This window comes from Python bivittatus, unplaced genomic scaffold, assembly GCF_059951505.1.
Source record: "Python bivittatus isolate LINGU-HERP-01145 unplaced genomic scaffold, Pbiv_v1 ctg000680_np1212, whole genome shotgun sequence".
NCBI lineage: Eukaryota > Metazoa > Chordata > Lepidosauria > Squamata > Pythonidae > Python > Python bivittatus.
The window spans coordinates 5,824,195-5,839,838 of record NW_028277095.1 but is presented as its reverse complement, the minus strand read 5'-3'; the positions used below and the strand labels follow the sequence as shown (position 1 = coordinate 5,839,838).

Below are 15,644 nucleotides of genomic sequence, written 5' to 3'. Positions count from 1 at the left end.
TGGCGGAGCGGGAGGTGGCAGCGCGGAAAGGCCGGCGCTTCCTCCCTGCCCGCCCCCGAGGGACGAGTAACGGCGGGCCGCCGCCCTCCTGAGGGGACGCCCGGCTGCCGCCGCCCTCCTGAAGGGGCGCCCGGCCGCCCCGCCCCCGAGGCGCCTCGGCTCACCCACCGGCCCCCATCTCGGAAGAGGCGCCGCCGTTCCCCCGCCCTGCCCCGCCCGCCTGCCCGCCCGCCTGCCTGCCTGCCTGCCTGCGCGCGGAATTTTCCCGCCTCGGCGCCGCGCGGCTCCCACCGAGCGAGGCGGGTTTTCCCGGGCGCCTGGGCCCAAGCGCGCCGCCCCCGCCCGGCGAAGGCCTCCTTCGAGAGGGGAGCTGGGGACGAGCGCTCGGATTCCGCTCTGAGGCCGAAATGATGGTGGGGGTCCCCCGAGGGGCTGCTTCACCGAACCGAGGCTTACCCAGCCCGGGTCTCTCCGCTTCCGCGAACCCGGAACACGGGGTGGACCGGGCGGGTCAAGTCCTACCAACGCGCCGGCAGAAATGACGCTTGGCTGGTAGCTGTTCTCTGGGTCGTCTGAACGCGGCCAACTACGTGTCTCCTTGGAACGTGGGGCAGTTGAGCCCCAGTCATCAGCTACGGCCCAGGGTATCCTGTAAAGCCACGATTCAATTGATCAGTGTAAGCCAGTTTCCTTGAGTTGGTGTGTTATGTGAACACCACCCCCAGCACCTGAAAAAAGAATGGGGATCAACTCTAGGAAGCATCAAAACTATTCAGGTATCTGGGTCTTAGGGGCTTGTTCACGTTAAAACGTGTCCAAAGGCTTGCCACTGTAGTGTTTCAATGTGAGATGTGCCTATTTACGATAATAGTCCTTCTTTCTCAGCAAAAAAATGCTCAAGGTCAAAGTAGGCCTTTCAGAATTAAGCCCTTTTGAGCCCAATAGCACTTCTGAACAAATATGCAGAGTATTTTAAAAAACATGATTTTTACATTGGCAAGTGTGCAGCTCTATAGGTGATTTTAATATGGTCCAAAGCATGCAAGGATTTTTGGGGTGGGTGTTTTCAAATCAGCCTTGATTTTACAGCCATTAAACTGGCATGTTTCAGGAAAGGAAAAACATAAACATCATGTTAATTAATATGGAGGCACACCTGCCAAAAACCAATTTTGTGGACTTTCATTTTTTGTTTCTAATAAACAATAACAAAACACTGGATTTATCTACAGTATGCAAGATCAGAATGACTTGGGAAAAGCTCAGCCATCTAGGAAATTGGTAAGCGGGCCTCAAGTTGGCAATAAATCAAGTAAATACCCAGTTCTCCCAAATCAAAAAGGGAAATTTCCTAGGAATACACATCTTTTGCATTTGTAAAGTGCTAACTCTTTATTGTGAAGTAATTGGGAGTCAGAACTTTAAAATGATACTTCTCTGTCCAAACAGCCAACTGTATCTCTTTTCATGGTGGTCAGCAGATATAAGAAACGATCACATCCTTTGTTGCTTCCTTCAGTATTATTATATTGAGCTATACTAATAGAAAGCAGAAGTCACCTGCTGGCCAGGTTCACATACCATGATATGGCTTGGTTCTGGTGCAGGATTAATACAACCCTAATAGCTTATAAACATGGTTTAAGGGTATTGTGAACTTAGCTAATTGTGGAGATTTCTGTAAACCATGATCAATCAAACAATGAATTGGCATGATATAGGAGACATTCATGAATTGTATGAGCATTTCAACCTTTTGATGTCAGCTCAGTTAACTCCAGCAGTATGGATCATTCTGGCTGTGTTTATATGATGCACTTAACAATGGTTAACTATATTCAGTTCAGTTTTCTGAATTTGAAACACACTGAACCACAGACTAACCAAATGGAATAGGTTTATAGAGCTCATATGATAAGCTGTGGTTAACCATGATTAATTTAATGGTCTGTAGTCCCCCTGTATGTTTGGTGGCTGGGAGGCCTTTCCCCGGGAAGATGTTTGTGTGTTGAGTATCAAGGTGTATATTTGTATTGGGTAGGGTGATATCACCATTCCACTCCCACAATCAATATGTTTTGATTTTGGTTTTCCATGCATGCCTCGTAGGAGATGCCACTGACACGCAGTCTCTTGATTATGGGAAAACAGGAGGAGAATTCCCAGGGTGGTGATTGAGAGGGTATACCAATATCAGCCTTTCTTTTTTTCTATTTTTGGAACAGAACACAATGATGACTATTGATGTACCAGCTACCAGCATCATCTGATTACAGGATAAGCCTCCTCGAGGACTTTGCCCAGTTTTATTGTAGTCACAGATATTCCCTTGGATGCCGAGTCTATTAAATAGAAAGTAAAAATGAATTTGGAACTCCTCTGACACCATATATGAGTTCAAAATCTAAAATTAGTCCCAGCAAGGAATGACAGTGAGTTAATGAAGGCATGAAAATGAATACAAAAACGGCAGAGGAGAAATGGAGTCACCAGGAACACAGGATTTGGTCAGTAAATAGAGCTAAGAATACTTTAGACTTCAGAATATAGCCTTGCACATGTTTTCCATAAAGCTAATTTCATATGGCCCACCCCAACTGATCATTCAACTGTTCAGGTTTGCATCAAACCTGATGTAGAAGTGTTAACAGGAAACAACACCAAAATACTTAGAATCGTCAAACATCTTTTGTCTGGAGCCATTTCACCAGTGACGGTTGCTGTGACATGCACTGGTGCATGTGAGGTGGGCTCAGGACTCCTTGTTTGGTCATACATATTTTGGGCTTAGTTCCACGTGGTTGGTTTCACACAACATGTTGAGCCAAAACCCACAAACTGCAATATGGCTTAGCAGAAGGGTGGGCAACCTGGAACACTGCAAACCATGTGTGGCCCCAGTATTTTACATTCCCACTACCAAACTTTGGTGACAAAATAGCCACATTTTCCAAATATGACTTTCTCCCCCTTAATTTTTTTAAAATACGGGTAGGAATGAGACTGGGAGGCTTCTGGAAGGCAAACTGCTATATTTCCATATTAACTACTCAACCCAAAATAAAAGATGAATTGGGGGAAAAAACCCAGCTTCAGTACTCCAAGAAATCTCTCCACGGTCTCCTGCATCCTGTTAGGTCATCTGGGGAGTGTGTAATTACCTACCACTGGTCTAGCATGCGTGAATCCAGCTATGTGGTTTGCAAGTCATGATTTATATGAATATAAGTATGAACCCTGTTGATTGGATTATTCAATAACTGAAGTTAAACAAAAGATGGCTCAGTGGGTTGTTTGGTCCAGGCCCATGTCTTGCTTAGCTTTGTCTTGGCAAATGAGAGCAGGGGCATAGATACTTTCCTGCCTAATCAAAAAACCTTAAATAATAGAATGGATACAATAACCATTGGACTGAGTACTTACTGTGAGACAGGCTGTGCAGGCTGAACTCCTTCCATGCAATAGTCTTTTCTGCTAATGTATTATTAGTGATTGAGATCCTTCAGAACAAGATAACATCAAGGAAAGCAAGGATAAGAAGAGCCTTTGTGATAAAGAGCAGTTGCAGCTGGCAGGAAGCAGTGATAAAAAGCTGTTATGATGCAGGAGAGCTTTTTGGGAATGAGAACAAATCTAATTTTTGGTAGAAATAAGTAGTCTTAAATGCGCACATTATAGATAAGTGATACTCATCTGAGTAGCAATCAGTACTGGAAATTCAATGTTCTGTTTGAGTCACGCAGGGCAATAGCTTGTAGCATCCAGAGAGGCCATAGATGAATGGAAGGGCAGGTGCTTTGCCTTCCTGAATTGGTCCCCAATATTTCCAAGGAAAGCCAAGAAAGACTTGCTTGAAGTCCTTGAAAGCTGTTGCCGATTAGAAGTTAGGCTTGCAAGGTGGTTTACTTGCTGGACAGACCAGCCAGTTCCCACAGTTTGCCAAGCAATGGTTTGCTGAATAAGCCACAGTGATTCAGGTTCACATAACACCTTAAGCAAGAGATACTCAAACTGTGGACCATGACCCCAGGGAGGAAGTTGGTTGTGCTTGCGTAAAGCAGGAATGTTGTTAAACAAACCCCTGCTTTGCCTGGGCAGGCTGTGTCAAGGCAGAGGGGAGGGTTTTGAGAGATAGCTGCACCTGTGGTGGATTATATCCCGGTGGCTTCTAGCCTGGTGTGCATTAGCACATCTGCAGTATTGGGACTACCTTTGGAAGTATATATGCCAGTGAAGCTAACATGCTCATTTATTCATTGTTTTAGATATTTAGCCTTTCAAAATGTAGATGTTTCTTTGGGGTAGTGAGAAAAAAACCCAAACGACCAACAAAGGGCCCCTAGGTCAAGAAAGCCACATGTCTTTTACTAAGGGGCATATTTACTCCTTGCCCTAACCTCAGTGAAATAATGAGTTTTATTCATGAGAGACATTGCACGTATGCTTTTATCACTGGGAGTGGGTCATAGTACTGCAGAATTTGAAAACCTTTGTGTTAAGCCAAACGCACACAATCTGCTTTTGGCTCTTTTAATGGTGTTTGATTATCTTTACAGGGAGTCCCCAGTTTAAGAACAAATTCTGTTCCCAAGGTCTGTCCTTAAGTCGAATTTGTATGTAAGCCGGAACAGTATTATTGTGTAATATTATATAAGCAGTATTGTGTAATGAGCCATTGTGTATTTTACTTGAATCGTTGTGTATTTAACTTAAATTTTGCTACAGTAGGGTCTGTTCTTAACTATGGGTTGCCCTTAAACCGGATGTTCTTAACCCGGGGACTCCCTGTATTGCAGCTACTGAACTGCAGTTGTTACTAGTTTAAATCTGTTTGGCTTCTTAGCACAAGCCTCAGTTGGTGGCAGCACATGGCTGACCTTGTTTGGGCTCAGAAGCCCTGCAGGGGTGGGTCTGGTTATTACTGGGATGAGAGATCTCCAGAAATTTCTGAGGCTAGGTTGAGAATTTAAGAAAAATCCCAGAAGTCAATGTCAAGCAGCTTCCATATCGTTGCAAAGAAAATTTCATGGACATGATCCACGTTTCTTACATAGCATGAATTTTATTGTTAACAACCCGTCCTCTATTTATCAGGCCAAAAGATGAGATCAAACATATGTATGTAAATGTTCTAGCATTTAATCTGAGTGCTGTTGAAGTTCAGGATTTTGATGATACAGCTGGTCACATGTGAATTGCACCTGATAAATCTCACCTTTCTGCCAACCAGGTATGAAGGATCTGATTCTCGCTCCATCTGCAGCAGTTTTCCCTATCTGTTTTGCTAGTGCCAAGGAGTTCTTTAGAAGGTAGTAATGTTTTTCTCGAATGAAATCTGAATGGTGAGATCTTCATGATACTTGCCTCTGGCAAGGGTTCCCCAAACATAAACTGCCTCCTTCTTTTAAATTACTGCGTACCCACTAATGAAGGAGTTGGCAGATGATGGGAAGGAAATGTACCAAGAGAAGAACTATGGGTTTGTTTATGTAAAGTGCTGTGACCTTAAGGACATGTCATACAGTCCTACATGATGCAATAACCCCCAAATCTTACTGCGCTAATGCCCAAACTGAGAGACCTGATTGACCAGCTTGTATGTTTGTTTCAACAAACATTCATTCTTCCCAATAGGTCACACATTACTCTCTCTCTTTGTACCAATATTTGCACAAAATTCTCCCATCCGTTTCCCCATCTTCCCCAACATTCTACCAAGTTATGAAATGAACCTACTTGCTCTAGTTTCAGTCTTTCATCGTGAGCAATCACATCCATCATGCTTTTAGATTTATATTTATTGCTTTGCTATGTGTACATACAAATATGCTTAAACTACATATTTAAAATAACTCTTTTTCCAAGCAGATACCAGTCAATTCTCATTCATTCTTGGGTCTTCAAAAGAAACAATAACATTTTCTTGTTCTCTGATCTTGTTTTTACCCATCTGGCAGGCATCTAGCAGATGGATTGCATTCATTTAGAATATTTTCCCAAAATTCATTTCAAGTTCTTCCATTATCACCTTTCACTGCATAATATGTAACTGTCACCAAGCTGTGGATTCCTAGTTTCATGTGTATCCACAATAATCCAGATGACACCAGTTTATACTTGATAACATATACAGGTAGTCCTCACTTACCGACTGAATTTGGACCGGCAACTCCATTGCTAAGCAACATGGTCGTACAGTGAAAAGTCTCACTTGGCTTTGGCTGTTAAGCGAATCATCACAGGTTGTTAAGCCCAACATCATGTGACTGCAACTTGTGACTTCCTGCCAGCTTTCCCATTTATGTTGCTTGTCCGAAGCCGGCTGTGAAGGTCACAAATGGCAATCACATGATTGCAGGACACTGGCTGATGTAAATGTGCGCTGGTTGCCAAGTGCCTGAATCGCAATTGCGAGGATGCTGCGATGGCTGCAATGTTGAGGACCAGTCATAAGTCTCCTTTTTGACCAAAGCGCCATCAGCTTTGGTCAAATTAGGTTTTCATTTAATACCTTTTAGTCATACAGACAAAGTTTAGATGAGGTTACCAGCCTTGGTTGCTCCAGTAACGCATGCGGGATTCCCTGCTAACAGGACAGCAATGGTCCATTTGAGCACAATTTTGCTAGTATACCACAAGTGGAAATGAAGCCCAGTTTTATTCCATGCATGTGATGATCCTGCATGAACTATGATTTCTAATCTATAGACTACCTTGCAAACCAGCATACTGTTGCCTGAATCCCATGAACTTGGAGGTCCATGCAATGTACTGAGACACAGAAATGCACAAATCCTGGCATGTAGCTCTGCACAACGTTGTACAAAGATCTGTCAACCTTCTGGTTTAACCATGGTTTACTGAATAAATTACAGTTTCTAGATTTACACAACCTACTAGGTTATACCTTATCATTTATAATGCTTTTTTATATATATAAAACATGCTAAAACACCATACTTCCCATGTGTTGGCTTAGTGCAATGTGTAAAACTAGCCAGTAAGATGGAGCTAGCTGCAAGCAGTTGGACTAGAATGGATGGGTGGAAGTTGAGATGGCAAAGAGGGGAAGGTTGGCTGACGATAAGTAGAAGTATCCTAACCAAAAGAGTTGTTTCTTGGTGGTTTGGTTTATACAGCTCACTAAGGCATAAGCCATGGTTTGCAAGGCATATTGTGGTTTAGTGCTTCTGTGATGAGACCGCTGTCTTTGAAGGCTAGATTCTCTTGTGCTAAAGATAATAAAGGAGAAGTTGGAAGGAAGGACGTGATGAGGGATGCAGTAGTTGAAAAATTCTTGCGCTGAGCAAAAGGATGGACTAAAAGACTTCTGTCCCTTCTAACTTTAAAATAATGGGGTTCTTTGGCTTTGTTTGCTTGACATGCTTATCTACACTAAACCATGGCTTATTCCATTAACCCAACTATCTAGATTCATGTGGCACACTAATCATCAAAACTTGGTTTGTTAGACATGGTAGGCTAAAACATGGCTGGTTAGTTTATGGGTCAGGTCAGTATGGCACCCAACCACTAAATTTAGAACCTCCTAACAATTTCCTTCAAACTGTTTTAGAAATTGTATTTTGTGTAAATAGTCAGAACGTTGCATCTGTCCAGTTCCATACGTCTCCAGACAAATTACATTGTTCTAATTCAGTTGTTTTCCTGGTGACATCTGCAGGATCTTCAAAAAGCAGAAAGACCTGCTTTGCCATAGAGAAGCAAACTAAGCTCTTACACACCTTTAGGGAACCTTAGTGGATTATTGACTAAATTGGGCTGATGTAAGATGGAATATTTATTGCCGTATGAAGGCAGCGCATAAACAACAATAGCAGCATAATTCAAGAGGACAAAGATATTCAGGATAGCCCTGAGGGAAGCCAGCCAATAGTGTTGCCAACTTTCCTTAATGGCTCTGTTCTTACGGGTTGCTGTGGTTTTGTTTTTTTTATACAGCAGATAATTAGCAGACCAATTTTTCTGGCCTGAAATTGAAGTGACAGGAAAAGCTTCAGCTGTTAGATTTTATTCTAACTAGGCCACCATCTGTCATTGCAAAAGTGGCTGGAAAACCAGCCAAAATGGAATGCACCACCAAAGAGATACTTCTGCAGTTTGGGATACGAGTAGCACAAGGCTTGGCTTCCGATGTCATGTGGATGCATAACCAGAGCCAGGGGAAGCAAGAAAGCCATCAGACACAGATGCATTCTCTTTTTGTATGTGTGGTTAACTTTGTTTTTTATTTGTATTGTGCTTTCAGCCTCTCTGAATCTCTGATGGGGCCTATGCATAATGCATAAGTTATCACGTGCTTGGTTAGTTTGTGGCTCAACACCCATTTATTGACTGATTTGATGTGCATCCTGTCTTTCCTTCAGGAGTTCCTGGTGCTCCCTCTTCCTATTTTTCCTTCCCGCAACAACCTTGTGAGGTAGGTGGGGCTGGGGGAGAGTGACCGAGCCAAAATTACCCATGGAGCTTTTGTGGTTGAGAGTAGACTTGAATTTGGGTCTTTCTGGGGCCAATCCAACACCTTAACCACTTCATAGCCAGCATCTTTTGTTTATGATTCAGTGTATTGTGCAAAGTAAATCATAGATTTCTGTGGGTTACAGTTTTGTATGGTCCACCATGTATGTCAGAATGCTGCTAACAAGCATAGGAGAAAGAAGCAAGTGTACTCCTCCGAGGCCCTGCATTAAAGGAAATAAAATAAACAAGGCTAGCATCATAGTTCTGTACATGTTGGAGTTTTTTTTTCCAATAAAGAGGGTCAGCACAACATCAAACAAAAATACAGTGAAGGGTTACTTTATTCATTATAATAGAAGTCAGCTTGAGAATGTATAAAATAGTAGTGCAGTAGACTATCGCCTACATTAGTGAGGGGTGGTACAGATCACTTACAGTTTGCAGTCATGGAAGTTGTAGGTATGTATATGTGTGTCTGCTGGCTACCAGCAATGGGCAACACACACAAAAGGCAAAACTTTGGTTGTGGGTATCCTTCTGGCTCTTGCCGGTTACAGGATACTAGATTAAAGATGTCACAGTCTACTCACTGGGGAATTCTGGGAGTTGAAGTCCACACATCTTAAAGTTGCCAAGGTTGAGAAACACTGGCCTAGACCTTTCAAAGGCTCTTTGCTTTGCTATATGACTTTGTGCAGGTCAGGTCTTTTTTGGGGGAGAGGGGGAATAAAACTCTCATTCTGCCTCCCTCCACCCCATTTTGTCTGCTATCATTCCCCCATCTGAGGAAGCCCTACATTCTGGGTCCAGAGTTCAGAGATAGTCTCTGTGAGATTTAGTAGATTCCCTGTCCCCAACTTAACAGCCAGAAACGTAGCATGCTGCAGAGCACAACACTAGCCTCAAAATTACTAGAAGAAAGCCTCAGTGCTCACAATGCCCATAAAAGCTGTATGGGAATTAGAATATAAAAGTAGTAGATGATGGCACCTGTATTTCCAAATATATCCACTTGCCCCCTCTCAAAAAAAGAGGTAAGTGAGGATGCTGGAGAGCTAGAAATGATGGCACAGTTTGCCTTTCACTAAGTGAGTGCATTATGACTGATCCCACCCTGGCAGCCATTTTGTGAGTGCACAAGCTCCTCCGTGGCAGCCATTTTGTGTGTGTGTGCCAATAATATGCTTTCAGAATTCAAGATGTGTCCAGGAGTAATCAAAGTTCATTAAACAAGGATCTTAGCTTTCAGATTGTGCACACTGAAGATTGCTTTTCACTGCAGATGGGCCACAAACTAGTCTATCTTACTCGTTACTCACTATCTTACTATCATGGCTCAGAACGACCCCTCTCTCTTCCCCCTCTCCTCCTCCTCCTCTCTGTTCTCCCTCCTCTGGGTTGTCATGATGCAACATTTGCAGAGAAGATGCTCTTCTTTAAGAATGGCCAGGAAGCTGATGCAAACGAACCCTGAGCCTGCATGACAAGAACAAGAATGGCCTAATTTAGTTGTCACAGCCAGTTAGAACATCTCTTACTGAATAGCTGCCACTGAGTGTATTAAATTATAGCTGATGATTAGCCTCTCTCATAATTACTGGCTTATGTTTTATGCAATAGCCCATGCTTCACAACCAACCTGGCATTTCTCACATGACACACCAAGAGGTTCAAAGTGTAGATTGGTGAGATGTTGACTTCTAACCATCCCATCAAAGTTTTTGCTGATTTATTAAGTTAGAATAGTTCATCAGAATTAAATTGACAGCACTATTAATGAAGAAAGCTGGAAGGAAACATTGCTTCTACTCAAATTACCAGCCAATTAGATCCTTTCTGCCAACAGAGCAATTTTTATTTTATGAGTTCAAGGGAAAAGAGAGATAAGAGACGTGGAAGGGAGTATTAGCTCAGGCAGAGCTTTGACCCAAATAATATAAGAACAAATGAGCATATGGTAGCTGTTCCTTGAACTGAAAATAGAGACAGAATTATAACTTGTAACTGAGCTGATGCCTACAGATGCTGTGAGAGAGCACGAGTATTGCCTCTCAGTCTGGACAAACACAAGAAGTCCCAAAGCCAGATCTAGAAAATATGCGTATTCAACACTGGAAAATCCATTATGTCAGACACAGGCTAGGCTGTATTTAACTGACAAAAGACAGAACAGGGTGGGAAGTCTTGGCCCACGGGAGAGTTCATTCATCAATTCGGGACATAGTATCATCATCATTCTGCTGCTGCTGATGCCCCCTTATACATTGCTGTTCTAGTGATGTACAGGAGGAAGATCTTGGGGCCTGGGTGGGGAGAAAGGCTGTAGCTGAACCAAGCAAGATGGAGTTGCTGTTAGCTCATTGAGACTCTCAATCTGCTGTGGTGCTGACTCTCGAGGGGGTGACACTGCTTCTGAGGGAGTTGGTCTGTGACTTGGCGTTCCTCCTAGACTTATAGCTACTGCTGGATGGGCAGATGTCTGGCTGTCGTGCCAGTTGCCCTGCCTGGGTTGAAGGCTCTCGCAATGGTAGCTCACACTCTCAGTACCACCTGGTTGGAAGACTGCCTTGCCCTCTACACAGGGCATCCTCTGTAGATTCCAAGTCGTCTTTAAAGGATACAGGTGTAGCGTATTCCACCTGTGCTGGGGACCCTGCATTGAGTGCCGGGGGATTGCAGGTGCACTTGAAACACGATATTATTTATCTCAACGTATCTCCAATTGGAATCCACCCAGCTGAGGTGCACATCCTAGGATGAATTGCTGGTAGTTCCTCGTTTTCCTGAAGTTGGGGCTTGAGTCCAGGAAGAAGTATTTACCCATCATGGGTCTCCTGTTATGGAACATCCTTCCCCTTCAGGTCAGGCTTGCCTTGAGACTGATTGTCTTCTGGAAGTTGTTAGGATGGAACTCTTCTGGAGGGTGTTCGGTTGAGTTTACTGGGATGATTCATCACGTCATTGTTTTTGTATGTTCTGGTTGTTTTAGTATGACTTTGATTATTCTTGTCTGATCAAATCAAATTCTTTGTGACAGGTCACCTATTCAGATTAAATAACATTTACTCAAAACCTACAGAATACAGTTTGAAAATAGAATGTAGGAAATAAAATAAAGCATACAGGACAAAAAATGTACAATCATGCTTTGAAAATAAACTTTGCAACTGCAAGAGTTACCTTGGGGTCCTTTTCTGCCAGTAAAAATTGAACGCAACATTCTTGTCTGTTCCGGAACAGTCCGTCCCGGAAATAGGATAGAAGAGATCTTAATAGCTGTAATAATGTAAATGTTCACCAAAATGTATTTGTAAGTTGATCTAGGTACAGTGCTGCTTTGAAGTGCGCATTGCGATGGCCCAGTTGTATATTCTGTTTGTACTCCTATATCAAGGATCCTTTGCTTAAGCGCCACCATTGTTTGATCTTCTTGTCTATTATATATTACTGTTTACCATGAACATTTGTTTAGCTCCCATAATTCCCCATCCCAGTTGTTCTGGCCTAGAATTCCAACCAGTCCCCATCTCAGGCTAGCTGGGGCTACTGGGAATTGTAGTTCATGTTTGGAAAGCCATACATAGTGGGGAGGCTAAAGAATCAGTCCTAGGCATTCCTTTTCTGGAGTAAGTTAGAGTAGGCAGCTGAACAGGCCGGTCTCTTTTAGCAGCAGCTGTATGACTTCTGGTTTCCAAACTCTTTGTTAAAAGGACAACCAGCTGGGCAGAGTGGTTTGAGGCCAGCTTGGTTATTGACAAATGCATATCAACAAAGGAGAGTATATTAAGTTGACATCTGTTAAATGTCAATTATTTTAGATAAGCACTCACTGATTGTAAATTGGAGGATGGGTCGGAATAATACAATTTGGCATTAAGAACCGAGCAATTTCTGCTTTGCCATCTTTTTTTCTTTTTTGTATTTTAGGGCCTCTTATATTTTGGACACATTATACAAAGATCTCACTCCCTTGAGAAGTCTATAATTGCTTGGAAAGGTGGAAGGAAAATGAAGAAGAGGACAACCAGCAGCAAGATGGATGGACTCTGTTACTGTGGTGATGGGTGCACCATTGGAAGACTTGAAGGACCAGGCTGAAGAGAGATCTTCCTGGAGAAACCTAACCTGTGTGGTTGCTACGAGTCAACACCAGCTTGATGACAAACATTCAACCAGTTAATATAATTTATTAATAACATTAAGGAACTAATAAATATTTCCAGCAATTCAGTATTCAGTTACCAACTGAGAAGAAACTATACAGTTTGGCAAACCAGAGCAGGCCATTTTTCCAGAAATTAATGCTTCATTTATTTGTTGTGTATCTGTTCCCACACTCCACAATAGGTATCTATAAATATGGTCCTATAATAATATGATAGCCTAATTTGGGACCCCTGGAGCATCATGTATGTTAGACATCGATGTACATGAGCATTTTTAAAAATTAGCATTTTGCTATTTCACCTCCTGGGTTATTATTCAGAATTTATTCTCCCACTTGCATCTTCTGCAGAGAAGCCAATCTTCTAAAATAGAAGTGCACAATTTTTCCAGGCCAAGTCCTTCCTGAGTCTTAGTGTGGCTATCTTCCAAAAAATAAGGATTGATGCCAAAAGAAAATGTAAATTTGATTTTAATGACGTTTCAATTTAAATTAAAGGATAGTTCATATTACTACTCTGGTGTCCTGTGTTTAAACTATTTTACGTTAAAAATATAGTTTGGCAGTAACATTTGGAGGTTTCTGAGGAACATAGCCAAGGCTTTGAGGAACCAGATGGGGGACTCATGGTACAGATTCTGAATGCTTGTTATGTGATAATTATAGATTGAAAGCTAGTTCAGCATTTTGCAGCATGAAACTGAATTAAAATAATCTTTACCCAACACGGCTAGTGGTATCAAAGCTTAATCTGCTGTTTTCTCTAAGACAAAATCCACTAAAGGAACAAACAGGCCAGACTATTCTTTTTTTTTTTTTTTTTGATCGGTTGGCAAAACTAATTAGCTTACACGTTACACTGTGCCATCATGGAAACTTGCTTGATTTTGACTAAATTTGTTATATGAAGCCAGCCACTGGTATGTAGCTTAGCTCAATGGGAGAACCCAGGCAGCTGTGGCTTATTCAAGAAAACTAGCTAAGCAAACCATCACTTAACGTGATGTGAACCTAATGAAAATTAGAATGTCTACTAGTTCATATCAATAAGGAGACTGCATTATGTACAACCAACTTGCCTTTGACATCTGCCAACACTCAGGTTTTTAAAGATATGCATGCTTGTAGTTATTTGCAAATTAGAAAACTGATGTGATTTTAATTTGGTACTGGAAATGTGCAGATTTTTTTTGCAGATCTTTGCATTTTCTAGAATCCATGGGCACTGCTGGCATTATAGAAACAATACTTATTTTCAGTTACCTAATTGCTGAAGTTAACAGTGAAAGGGTGTTTGTACCAACCAAAAGATTTAGGTGATATAAAGGTTCCTAACGAAAAACAGTTACTTCTCAGAAATGGGTGTTCCCATTTCTGTTTCATATAAATGTTTTCTTGTTTGGAATATTTAATATGTACAATAGGATTATATTACATGAACATACCACAAAAGATGTCTCCAAAGCATTCATACGCTTAAAATTATTTCACACAACAAACTGGTATATAGGGTTGGTTTATAAGAACTCCGTCCTGTTTTTTTTCTCCAAGCAGCCACTCACCTACAGGCACCAATTTTTTAAAATCCAGTTATTTTAGCACAAACTTGGAACCCGGGCACTGGTTTGTAGGCCAGGGTTAATGGGCATGATATATAAATCCTGTCCATATCTATTAACGTCGTGATCACCAAGCCAGGGAGTGTGGTAGGGCACAACAGAGAAGGAATTGCTGTGAATATCTTTGCTTTGACCACAAGCTGCTTAGCCCAGCATAAGAGGGAAAACAGCAATCACGCAACCGATCAGCAGAACCCGTTGCCAGATAACCCTCGCTGCGGGACACAAGCAGGACCATCCAAATGTGTAGTGTGAATGGGGATAGGCTTGTACTCGCCAGGAGAATATATGGGTCTGGCCCCACTTTGGCACTGGGTATTTACCCCGCAGTGCCCGCGGCCTCGAACCATTTTGTTGCCTGAACCAAAACAGCCCAGCCCGGATTCAAGAAGGGGCAGCGTCTTCAGGAGGCTTTCTGAATGCTCAGAAACCAATTCCACCTTTTCTGGATTTCCTGAAACGGTTTTATTCTAACGTACGGCAGAACTGAACTTCTAAAATTAACTTGTTGCGCAACCCCCGCACGTTTTCAAAATGCATCTGCTTCTCGGATACCCGGTTTCTTCTTCCTGCGATTCATCTGCGGCTAAGATCCGCTCCCCTCCCTCGGTGGCCGCCTCTAATGTGCTTTCCTTGTTGCCACCTGTTCCGGCTGCAAAAACCAGAAGTCCGGCAGGGCTGAGCAAGTTGCCTTGGTGATGGGTGATTTTGCTCACCCTCTTGAAGGATGCTCAGCGAAGTGACCCTGGAAAGGAGGCCAGCGGTCAGTCCCTGCCCACTCTATGATTGCGTTACGGAGGGCGTTGAGTCATTTTCAAAATCTCCTGCAGATGGCCTTGACTTAATCCTATTAGAAATTGCAAAATAAATGACATTAGGAAGATGGGCAAAAATCCTCATTCACGGCACGATTTTCTTTGCAACCTAGACAAAACCAAGCCTCAAGAATGTAGGAAGCCTTGGCCTGTTGTCTTCCAGGGCCCTTCCAGGAGATTCTCACGTTTTGCAATGACCATGATTGTTCTAACAATTACTTCTAGAGAAAAAAGAACAAGCCGCCCAGAGTGCCCCATTGGGGGGAAATGGGGGGGGGACAAATTTAATAAATAAATAAGTAACTAAGTAACTAAGTAACTAAGTAAGTAAGTTCCTATCCTGAACCAACCTCGTGCCTTTTTAAATGGGATTGCAAGGCTTCTTTTACATAGAGGCAAAGCATAATATCTTTCCCACTAAGTCATTGTCTTTCCATAATTGGTTTCTTTACTTACTAATTTGCAAGATAAGGAACTTCAGTATTTTAATAATTCAAGCAATACGTTGTAGGGCATGCTTATCGTATTTGAACATTGGGTGGGATAGCTAATATCCTAGGACAC

The 15,644-nt window shown here is 42.4% G+C and overlaps 1 long non-coding RNA gene across 1 annotated transcript; it reads left to right on the top strand.

The window, feature by feature from the left end:
• Nucleotides 1-13,924, top strand: LOC148214404 (uncharacterized). The gene is made up of 6 exons (XR_015798114.1): nucleotides 1-776; nucleotides 1,233-1,281; nucleotides 2,226-2,507; nucleotides 5,231-5,309; nucleotides 8,270-8,440; nucleotides 12,409-13,924. It is a non-coding gene; the product is annotated as an uncharacterized LOC148214404 (long non-coding RNA).
• Nucleotides 13,925-15,644: the final 1,720 nt, after the last annotated feature.